Raw genomic sequence first — 12,139 nt, forward strand, 5'->3', positions numbered from 1 at the left:
ATATAACTGACAATTAATTAATATATCAGTAGGTAGTGAATTATCCAGTAGTACCGTCGTAAAAATCGTTACCAAGTGAATAGTTACGAATATCACCGACGAAGGATAGAACATAAGAAGGGAATTAACAGAAGTGAATCCTGTTACCATGAAAAATGTTACAAATATCACTGACAGCCCGCTACGGCATTGACCTGTAACTTCGTCCCTATGCACTATCACCCACAAGTAGGTCACCTTTCAAGTACTGAAATCTTGTTACACGCCAATATTTTTGCAAATGAGTGCTTCAAAGGAAGGGAAATACTCGTATGTAAGTGCACTTATTATATTAGATCTAAAAATTTGAAACTGTAAATTCCTTTTACATTTAGATTTTATCTCTTGGAACTGATTTAGTTACCAGACGGCATCAATCCTGAATATATGAATCTATTACCCTGGAGACCTTCAAGAAACAACTGGACATGTTCCTGGGCACAATCCCAGATCGACCTCCCCTGCAACACTACCAGCGGCGAGAAGCAAGCAACAGCATCGTACATCAGGTGGCCCAAATGAGGGCGGATGAACGATAATCAGAGGCGGCGATCCATCGTGGCCTGGGACTGCTACGTCCGAAAAATATACTAAGGGTACATTCATAGAATACCAGCGTGCTGGGGCTGCGACCTCGTTAACAGATACCAACGGGTGTTATATTGCAATGACAACGCCCCCGCAGGATGGGATTCTGGAAATGGCGGTAAATCATCACTTCCAAAATATCAGCTAGGTACTTATCGAAGTGAAATCTAGTATAAGAGTTTTAGATCCAATATGTCTTAGATGCGTGCACTAGTTCACATATTACCGTATACCTCAAAATTTCGACCTACCGGGCAACCCATATAAAATCAGAGGCGGCGATCCATCGTGGCCTGGGACTGCCACGTCCGAAACAAATACTAAGGAGACATTCATACAATACCAGCGTGCTGGGGCTGCAACCTCGATAACAGATACCAACGGGTGTTATATTGCAATGACAACGCACCCCGCAGGATGGGATTCTAGAAATGGCGGTAAATTTGTTAAAGATCGATAGTCTGTTCACCTAATCAGTTCTAAAATATCAGCTAGTTATCGAAGTAAAATCTAGTATAAGAGTTTTAGATCCAATATGTCTTAGATGCGTGCACTAGTTCACATATTACCGTATACCTCAAAATTTCGACCTACCGGGCAACCCATATATATAGGTACGCGACACCGCAGCCTCATCGGTACGACCTGCTGGACAAAATAAACGATGGTCGTGCATTTATTCATTGAGTTGATATACGATTTAATTAAATCAATTCATTCTATCCTCTAAAAAATGGCTGGTCCACTATTAAGCTCATAAACATATTAAACATTGAGAAATCATGCAGCCCAAAACCTAAATAAGTATTTGTAAATAGTACATAAACAGGTTTTAGTTTGGGTTCGACTACGAGAACGGACCGGCATGTGCTGTTGCCAAGCCAAGTGGAGAGCGACCACTTAGGTTAGGTTAGGTGATGGTCTTTGAGACAAGGAGCTTCAATTTCGAACAAAAAAGAATCCGCAGGTTTGTTTGACCTTCAGTCTTACTCTAAAATAATCCTACAAACTCAGGAGCATTTGTAACGTTCCTCTTTAGGTGACCACACATTGATGACACGTCTGACACTTCAAGAGCAAAATTTCTTTCCAGTAAATAATATTTAAAAAATAATGGGTCATTTTTTCGTTAATTTTTTAATGCTAGGATTTTTGAGTATTTCAACGTTATTTTCCGATAAAAATTAACTTGGATTTACTGATGTACCTAGCCCCAAATTCTTAATTTTTTTTTAGACTTGGGGGGGATCTTTCTTCTACGTCAAGAGACGGGTAGCCGAAAAAAATTCTATGCCTGTTCAGGTGCAGAAGTAGGTACCAAAATGCTTTACGTTATTATTGATAAGAACAAATATTACTGTAGAGGTTGAAGCACTGCGCCCAACCTTTGCTTTGAACATAGGTAAAATAAATAAATAATAGACACTTAAGGACCAAAGCGAAGAAAGCTAAAAAGCTTACCTGACACCAGTCACACCACAGCGACGCTCTTATGCGCACACGCGACGAGGATCAGCAGACTGACGCAGTTAGTCACGATGAACTGCTGGTGTGTAGACTATCATCTTCGTTAACGTTACAAGCGCGTTAGGAAGGTCAGCCGAAGCCCGATGGGAGTAACAACAAATATAAATAAAAGCGCTTGATGTACCAGGAACTGGATACTTATTGCACGGGCGGATGCGTATGAATGACCGACAATGTTTCAGGAAAGCTAGACTTGAGCCGGCGCTCTGGCTCGAAAATAGTGCTATAAGTTAAAAACGTTCGGCAGATTGTGATTGCGTACAAAGGAAACATTACCGTGAATCAATCACGTTAATTTCTCATTTACATTCACACATGAAACTAAACTTTAACCACTCAAAAATTTCAAGTGTTCGAAAATAATTAGCAGCACTGAGAAACGTAAAGGACAAGTGACACTGCCACACTGGCAAAACGTTTAACGTTCAATTATCACCCGAACTGCACTTACTGCAGTGCCATTCATGTAGGTAATTTGATTCATTTCCGTGAATTCTAAATTTTTAGATCACGCCGGACAAATCGATTGATATTTCTATCTAAATATTGAAAAGTGTTCTACAAAATAACTGATAGCAGATACCATGAAATTGGTTATTACACCGAACAGGAAATTTCTTACAACGGGGAGCTCATTTCACGCGTACACCCTCACTGCAACCAAAGCCTGCACTGACTGCCGGTGCCGGAGTAGAGTTCTGCATTATTTGCAGTCATGCCACAGTAGCATGGCCGAGCTGCAGCAGTGATTCCCAGTCCTAACAGGTTTTGTTGCATTCATCCGCGTGGTCTTGGGTTGAAAGCAACCGCGTCCCATGGTCTTGAATGTTAAGTGAAGTTTCACTGTCGCTTTCTGCATTTTAACTGACTTGTACATTATACTGCAAGCGATAGTTCGTTGATAAGGAGACATCTATTTGTACACTAAAAATTCAGTACCAAGATTTTAATGTTACTTGTTTTGCTATAGTTTACGTCGGTTTTTCATTATACGTACGTTAGCTATTCAATTAATATTAAGCGCAAGGTTATATTTATATTTATCAATTTTTGCAGTTAGTGGAGGGGTAAATATATAGTTGTCATTTTAAATAAGCAATATCTTTTCATGTTGACAATTTTTTAATTGGAAACGGGCATATCATGGAATGACGCATCATTGTGTAAAGATGTCATACGATATCTTCATATCATGCGATGCTGTTCGAACTAAATGATGTTAAAAACAATACCATAATATGCGATTTTCATACGAGTTCACTGCCACGAATTTTTTTTTTCAACATTTTTCACCCGTGTTTTCCTATTGCTTCAATTCTAAGTTGTTCTTCAATGGCTGTAAAAACTACATCAATGGTTATTTCCATGCTTTATACAATATCTTTTTATGTAAATTCCGCGTAAAAGGAAAATGGTTTATGATTTTGGATCCATCATGGTTCAGTAACTTTTTCAAATAATATATTGCGATTAAGTTGAAGGTGTATTGTACAGGGTGGACCAGAATTAACTGACCCTTTTAATTTGTTAATAAATAAAAAACTAAGAACGTTATGAAGTTGAAACTTGTTTTATTTGAAAGAAGAACATTTTTATGGTAATATTGTATCCTAGTTTTTAGGATACAATAAATACAATATTACCATAAAAATGTTCTTCTTTTAAATAAAACAAGTTTCAACTTCATAACGTTCTTAGTTTTTCATTTATTAACAAATTAAAAGGGTCAGTTAATTCTGGATCACCCTGTACTTATCGAGGCATGACTTTGACCTGCTCACAAACGTGCGTCTGAAGAATGGAAGCACGGGAAGGGTACGTTCCAGCATTCCATTGCTTAGTACAGTCAGAGGAATAAGTGTGAACTTTGTTCAAGTATCGTTACACGTTTTGCACTTGTATGGGTCTCATCCTGTCCCAGTGTTGTCCGGCACAAATAAGTATCAATTCCAAGTCTGCCTTTTGCTTGTGCTGGGGGCAAGAAAATGTGTCACTTGTCAGACCGTATGACACATTTATTTTTCAGATTACACACTGGAAAGACGCTTGTCACAAATTTATTTCATAATTCGACTTTTTTCAGTGTTATCGTAGCTTTTTGCTTGTCTTATGGGCAAGAAAATGGGTCACTTTTCAGATCATAGGACACATTTATTTTTCTGATTACACGTGGGGAAGGCGATTCTCACAAAATTTATTTCATAATTCGGTTTTTTTCTAGTGATAGCGTTGTCCATGGAGATCAAATTTATTATTTCTGTAATTAATTTCACATTAGAAACATTTTTTCAGCCCTTACGTCCTAGCAATACGTGTACGAATATTGCTTCTAAAAATTATTATCATGTAGATGACTTTCTACGAGCATTAATTCATCTACGATGCTCGTATCTACATCGAACCCTGCAAAGCTTTCCTAAGCGACAAGGATAGTAGCATCAACAAACTAACGGGTCATGCTGTCCAAAGTGTGATTCACTTACTGCACGTAGCACTGAGACGCCCGCCAGGATGACCCAGACATGGGCAATAAGTAATGGACATCAGTACTTCAGAAAGTTTTTGAGGTGCCGACGTTGCTCCAAGGTTAAACGTCGGACGCTTGCTCATCCAATAATGAATAATCTAATCACGGATGTGGTATCATCACGGAATATCAAACGACTCCTGCATGTTGAGTTGGAAATTATAAAATTTTACCCTTGCAATGTAACTTACCGTGCTGGAGTGTCAATTGAGATGCACGATATTGACCCTTCTAAAATCTTATCCCGATGATTGAACCTGAAACAATACACGCAAATTGTGTCGCTTCAGAGCCACGATTCGACCAGCCATGGTTGAATTATACTATTCAACCATGCGATTGGACGTCGTAAGAAAATTCCATTTAGAGAACTGGACCCATGAACGCCTGAACTCTGATGTTGTAGCTCATCTACGAAAGAAATCAGTTTTGCGCCCGTTTTGCGGCCGTTTCAACTTTTTCAATTAAAATAAATAATTCATGATTCGATGAATTGTATCGAAATCTAAACATTTTCTGGAAAAATGAAGTGATTGCAATAACATGTAATGATGTAGCAAGTGTATGTTAGAAATTTCATTCAAGTCTATTTGAGAGAAACATGACAAGCGAATATATTTTAGGTTCTTGTCTGTGTGCTATATAATTAGCTAATGAAACTGAAATCGGGAAATTTTTCTCGACCAAAGCACTACCGGATGCTTTATGTGAGCAAATTTATTGTGTTATACTCGAAATACTGAAATCGGGAAATTTTTCTCGACAAAAGCACTACCGGATGCTTTATGTGAGCAAATTTATTGTGTTATACTCGAAATATTTGTGATCGTTTGGGTTTGGTATGCAACCCATTTTTTTTTTGTGGCACATAACTAGAAAGCCAACGGATGAAATGAACGGCCGAAGAAATGTGCGACTGGCGTTTCTGGAACGTTGATAAATGTCGTCAATAGGAACTACGTACCTATTTTTTTCTAGCCATGGACTAACATTTGCCCATAATCTTGCTTTTAGATTTAAGAGACGAACGTACCGCCTAATATCCTAAATTGCGACGGACCTGATATGGATTTCTTGAGTTTATCCCTCAAACGTTTTCTTACGTTATCGTAAAAAATTTTTTAGGGCTGACTAAATATCTAGGTCTATTCGTGCATATGCATCGAAATTTCATACATTTTTTGCAGCAATTCGTCGTAATTTGAGAGCTGCATTCAGTTGAAAGTGCAAACGCCCAATTTAATTATGTTATTACGCGTTTATTTCTCAACTCAAGGCACATATTGCCTTAAATTAAAGTTTTCCATTGATATAGTAGCGAGTAGGAAATCTGTAGAGAATCTGATGAACTGCCAGTGTCTGTGTCACTGTCGGCGCTAGTATATACACGACCCACTGTACACAGTGCCCAGTGGAAAACGGCTGTAATTTGTAAAATTCATCAAAAGAAATAGGGGATAATCAGTGATTGTCATCGATTAGCTATTTTGACAGAGTAAACACAAAATGGCTAAAGACACACTCATTTATACCATTTCGATTTATGTTCGAAATGAAAGCTTTTGTTTAATTCTTTTAAACATGACATATTCAGTAATAAATCAAATGAACATTGAAAAAAGAGTATTCTGGATTAATTATTGAATATAAATCAGGTCAAAATAGGTATTGACGTCATATAAACTTCGATAATACTTCGAAAAGAAGAAAGTTATTTCGAACATAATTTTTAAGAAAAACTTTGAACCTGATTATCATTCGTAAAAATCTGAAATAGTCGGGGAACTTAATCCTCGAGATAGTGAGAGATCTCGATGAAATTCGCTCCATTTATCTTGCTTAGAAGTAAACGTATAAGTACCGGTGCTGACTTTGTTGATGGAAGTAAGTTCAAACATTGGAATGAGCAGACCGAACTGGAGCCCTGATGTTATAAGGGCTGACATCCCTCAAATAATTGCTTGTACTTTATGACATGTTTTTGTGCTTTGAAGTCTTCAAAAGCCTTCACAAGAAAATTTGCCGCCTGCAGGAGCAGATTGGGACTTCTTCCCAACGACGGTAATCGAGGACGACAATCTTCAAGCACTGTATAATAAACAATGTGGCGGAGGATACTAAAGCAAGGAAGAAAATTCTGACGAGTAACTTGCGTCCTTTTTGGTGTGTTTATCCGTTTTTTAATGTAAAAAGTAAGAACAATATAATATTGATGAAATTGACGGACATTAAAAACCGTGAGTAATCCGAATTGCCTCACGCAATCGTCCAAAATAGAGGCAGATATCAAATCAGTCGTAGGTACTAAGTGAAATATATTGCGTTGGACGTGTTTAGTGCCAGTCGCAACTTCAGGAAGCAACATTTATCCAAAATTTATATCGTTAGTCAGCTTATATCGCAAGTTCACATGTAATTAAAAGCAAAGAAAACGTCAAACAAATTCACTATATCGATATTGAAAACGTTGTTTAGAATGTCTAACTGATGATGGAGCTGGACTCCGGTACGTTTACAATATCGATGTGGTGAATTTGTTCGGCGTTTTCTTTGCTTTTAAATTCCATCTAAAATTTATACACATTAGTATGTCCGACATATTCAACTTGAGGACGATTTAGTTGAAATCTTGATGACGGCTAAGAATTTTCCGGCAGACAATAAAATTTGTTTCGTTAAGGGCTGGACCCGAAGAGGCTTCGATACCGTATGTTGCGGACCATTTCGTGCTTTTCAGTGCAACTGTTATCTAAGGCAGGATTAATTGAATACGCGTGCATCAGGTTTCATTTTTTGCTTCATATTCCAAGATGACACGGTTTCTGGAAAGAAACCGGTACAAATACATAATTTTATACAAAAAAACAAATCAGTCGTAGGTACTAAGTGAAATATATTGCGTTGGACGTGTTTAGTGCCAGTCGCAACTTCAGGAAGCAACATTTATCCAAAATTTATATTGTCAGTCAGCCTATATAGCAAGTTCAAATGTAATTTAAAAGCAAAGAAAACTCCAATCAAATTCACCATATATCGATATTAAAAACGTTGTTTAGAATGTCTAACTGATGATGGAGCTGGACTCCAATTCGTTTTCAATATCGATATGGTGAATTTGCTTGAGGTTTTCATTACTTTTATTAAATTCTATCCAAAATTTTATGCACATTAGCATATACGACATATTGAAATTGCGGACGATTTAGTTGAAATCTTGACGACGGCTAAGAATTTTCCGGCAGACAAAAAATTTAATTTCGTGAAGGTCTGGCCCCGAAGAGTCTTCAATACAGTAAATGGAAATAATGAGGTTAAATATTTGAACATATAGTAAGTGCTACAAAAAAGTATGGCAAATACAAATATAAATCAGATGATTATAAAAGAATATATCATGAAGAAAAACGAACCTAAGATTCTGATGTGTCTTAGAGATAATGATTTTAAAAGGTTGTAAATAAATAAGAAATGTAGAAGAAATCAGCAGAAGGAAGGTGTTCTAGACGGAAAATAAAAAATGACAGTTGGAGCATCCGTGTTTCCTACAGCAACTCGTACGCCTCACCCGGCCCGTATTGCCCTCCCTTATCCGTGTTTCCGTTTGCAATTCGTAAGCCTCACCCGGCCCCGTATGGCTCTCCCTTTTCCGTGTTTCCTACTGCAATTCGTAAGCCTCACCCGGTCCCGTATTGCCCTCCCTTTTCCGTGTTTCCTACTGCAATTCGTAAGCCTCACACGGCCCCGTATTGCCCTCCCTTATCCGTGTTTCCTACTGCAATTCGCAAGCCTGACCCGGCCCCGTATTGCCCTCCCTTATCCGTGTTTTCTATTGCAATTCGTAAGCCTCACCCGGCCCCGTATTGTCCTCCCTTATCCGTGTTTTCTACTGCAATTCGTAAGCTTCACCCGGCCCCGTATTGCCCTCCCTTATCCGTGTTTTCTACTACAATTCTTTAGCCTCACCCAGCCCGTATTGCCCGCCCTTTTCCGTGTTTCCTACTGCAATTCTTAGGCCTCACCCGGCCCGTATTCCACGTGGCGTGATTGCATGCCCGTAATGAGGCAGGATATGGTACACTTGTTGCCTCATTAATCTACCCAATTGGGTTAAAAATCGAAATATTTTTCGCAGCGTCATTCCTGCGAGACGTGAGAAATATCCTCGCATTCTATTGATGTCATCGATGCCAAGAGCTAGTGCATACAATGCTATTCATGGAACAATGCTATTCGTACGAGAAGACCTGAACGTAATTAGGTAGTAATAAGCCTATCACAATCTGTAATCCGACCGCCATTGTCAGGGCCGAGCGGGCTATCTATATCCATCCCAGCAACATGTTCGACGTCATCCGGCCCTTATCACCCCAGCAACATCCTCAACGTCATCCAGCCCTTATCACCTCAGCAACATCCACAACATCATCCAGCCCTTATCACCCCAGCAACATCCTCAACATCATCCAGCCCTTATNCTGCACAGCTACTGTCAACTCTCCACCTCTGTTATCTTCACTGTCACACTGTCTGTTGCACAGCTACTGTCAACTCTCCACCTCTGTTATCTTCACTGTCACCCTGTCTACTGCACAGCAACTGTCAACTCTCCACCTCTGTTATCTTCACTGTCACCCTGTCTACTGCACAGCAACTGTCAACTCTCCACCTCTGTTATCTTCACTGCCATCCTGTCTACTGCACAGCAACTGTCAACTCTCCACCTCTGTTATCTTCACTGCCATCCTGTCTACTGCACAGCTACTGTCAACTCTCCACCTCTGTTATCTTCACTGTCACACTGTCTGTTGCACAGCTACTGTCAACTCTCCACCTCTGTTATCTTCACTGTCACCCTGTCTACTGCACAGCAACTGTCAACTCTCCACCTCTGTTATCTTCACTGTCACCCTGTCTACTGCACAGCAACTGTCAACTCTCCACCTCTGTTATCTTCACTGCCATCCTGTCTACTGCACAGCAACTGTCAACTCTCCACCTCTGTTATCTTCACTGCCATCCTGTCTACTGCACAGCTACTGTCAACTCTCCACCTCTGTTATCTTCACTGTCACACTGTCTGTTGCACAGCTACTGTCAACTCTCCACCTCTGTTATCTTCACTGTCACCCTGTCTACTGCACAGCAACTGTCAACTCTTCACCTCTGTTATCTTCACTGCCACACTGTCTACTGCACAGCTACTGTCAACTCTTCATCTCCACTGAAATATGATGAGTAACTTTAATCAATAATTAATTTAGTGATTAGTTATCATTTTAAATTAAATGATTATTCCCCTTATTACTAAGCTTTCACTATGATGAACATAACTTTAGTGAAGGATGTGACTGCAAAGTTTCAAAATCTGATAAAATTTACTGAATAAAAAGGAGGAAATTATAGTAAAATTATGGAAAAAATTTCCCTCAAATTAGGCAGGATTTCGGCGCGTGGTTAAGAAGAACACTCACTTTACATTCGCCAAAGATTTTTGCTTGTTTTTCAATAGAGTTTCACGGCATCCTGCATCAGCACGTGAGCTACCCGGCATCATTATTGCTTCCAATGCATCATTCCGTCTTAAAATGCCTAGCAAATTACGGACCAGGCAATAAGTCCAGACGAAGCTATGCAGGAGCATATGTTCAGTCTACCCTGTCTACTGCACAGCTACTGTCAAATCTACACCTCTGTTATCTTCACTGCTACCCTGTCTACTGCACAGCTACTGTCAAATCTACACCTCTGATGTCGGTTGCTGTTCCCAGTATTCAGTTTTTGCTGCCGTTTTGAACTGGTGTTATTTTTTCATTTTAACTCAAATATGATTTTTTCAATCAATGTATAATCTTAATTAAATTTCAATAAGTAGTTTTAATATTGATTAAGTATAATCTCAAATATATGATTCATCTTCTTATTACTAAACTTTTACTATGATGAACATAGCCTTAATGAAAGGATGATCCTGCTAATTTTCAAAATCTGATGAAACTTACTGAATAAAACGGAGGTCAGTATAGTAAAATTTGTGGACAAAGCTTCCCTCGAATTAAGCAGGATTTCGGAGCGCGATTAAGAAGAACACTCACTCACATTCGCCAAATATTTTCGCTTGTTATTCACTATCATCACTTGAAATACCAGCATAAACTCGTGAGTTACCTTGTATTAATACGCAAGTTATCTTAAATTAATACGAAAGTTACCCTGAATTAAAACGCAAGTTACCCTGTATTAAAACGCAAGTTACCCTGTATTAAAACGCAAGTTACCCTACATTAAAAAACAAGTTACCTTGTATTAATACGCAAGTTACCCTGTATTAAAACGCAAGTTACCTTGTATTAATACGCAAGTTACCATGTATTAAAACGCAAGTTACCCTATATTAAAACGCAAGTTACCGTGTATTAATACGCAAATTACTATGTATTAACGCAAGTTACCTGTATTAAAACACAAGTTACCCTGTATTAATACGCAAGTTACCCTGTATTAATACGCAAGTTACCCTGTATTAATACGCAAGTTTCCCTGCATCAATACGCAAGTTACCCTGTACAAATACGCAAGTTAACTTGTATTAATACGCAAGTTTTCCTGCATCAACACGTAGTTATCCAGTATCAACACGAAGTTACCCTGCATCAACACGTATATAGTTACCCTGCATCAACACGTAGTTACTCTGCGTCAACACGCAGTTACCCTGCATCAACACGTAGTTACCCNTATGGAAAGATCGGGTTCCAAAGGCCGGACCCCTTGTGAATCAAGTCACGAAAAGTTCAAGAATCGGCAACAGGCCATGGGCCTATTTCTTCAGTGCCGACACTTCTATTATATTCTATGAACAAGAATCGGCAACAGGCCATGGGCCTATTTCTTCAGTGCCGACACTTCTATTCTATTCTATTCTATTAATTCCTTCTTCCTATAACAAGTTTTTTCGCCAATTCGTTCTGATTATCTCGTAATTATTGCATCTCTTTCCTGCCCGTTTCTCTTCTTCTTCTCGCATTTCTATTGTCTGGAGGTCAAGAAACGAGTCATTGTTCACGCTTATTGAACTTTTTATTAAACAACGAAAAAAATCACGCAACCTGGACAAAGGGAACGTATTCACGAACAGGGGGAACCAGCTTAACTAGCAGCATAGATAACTGCCAACTGAAGGTTATTTATTGTTAATTCTTTGGCCGTTGGTGTTCATTCATTGGCCATTCATGTATCATCTGCTATATTCTATCGCAGGTTCTCAGGCGGAAAGTACATACAGGTGCATGTGCATGGAGCCAATAGTGGCCGCCAGTACAATTTTACATACTAACCGCCACTAATTATCGGGCTACTGGCCTCGTGTAAAGGATTAATGGGTCCTTCCGTGGCCTGTAACGCCTGTACACGAAGCCAATAGCGCGGTAAACAATAGCTGTTTGTGCTTGTACTGGCCGC

Source organism: Hyalella azteca, unplaced genomic scaffold, assembly GCF_000764305.2.
Source record: "Hyalella azteca isolate HAZT.00-mixed unplaced genomic scaffold, Hazt_2.0.2 contig4312, whole genome shotgun sequence".
In the NCBI taxonomy this organism is placed as follows: Eukaryota; Metazoa; Arthropoda; class Malacostraca; order Amphipoda; family Hyalellidae; genus Hyalella; species Hyalella azteca.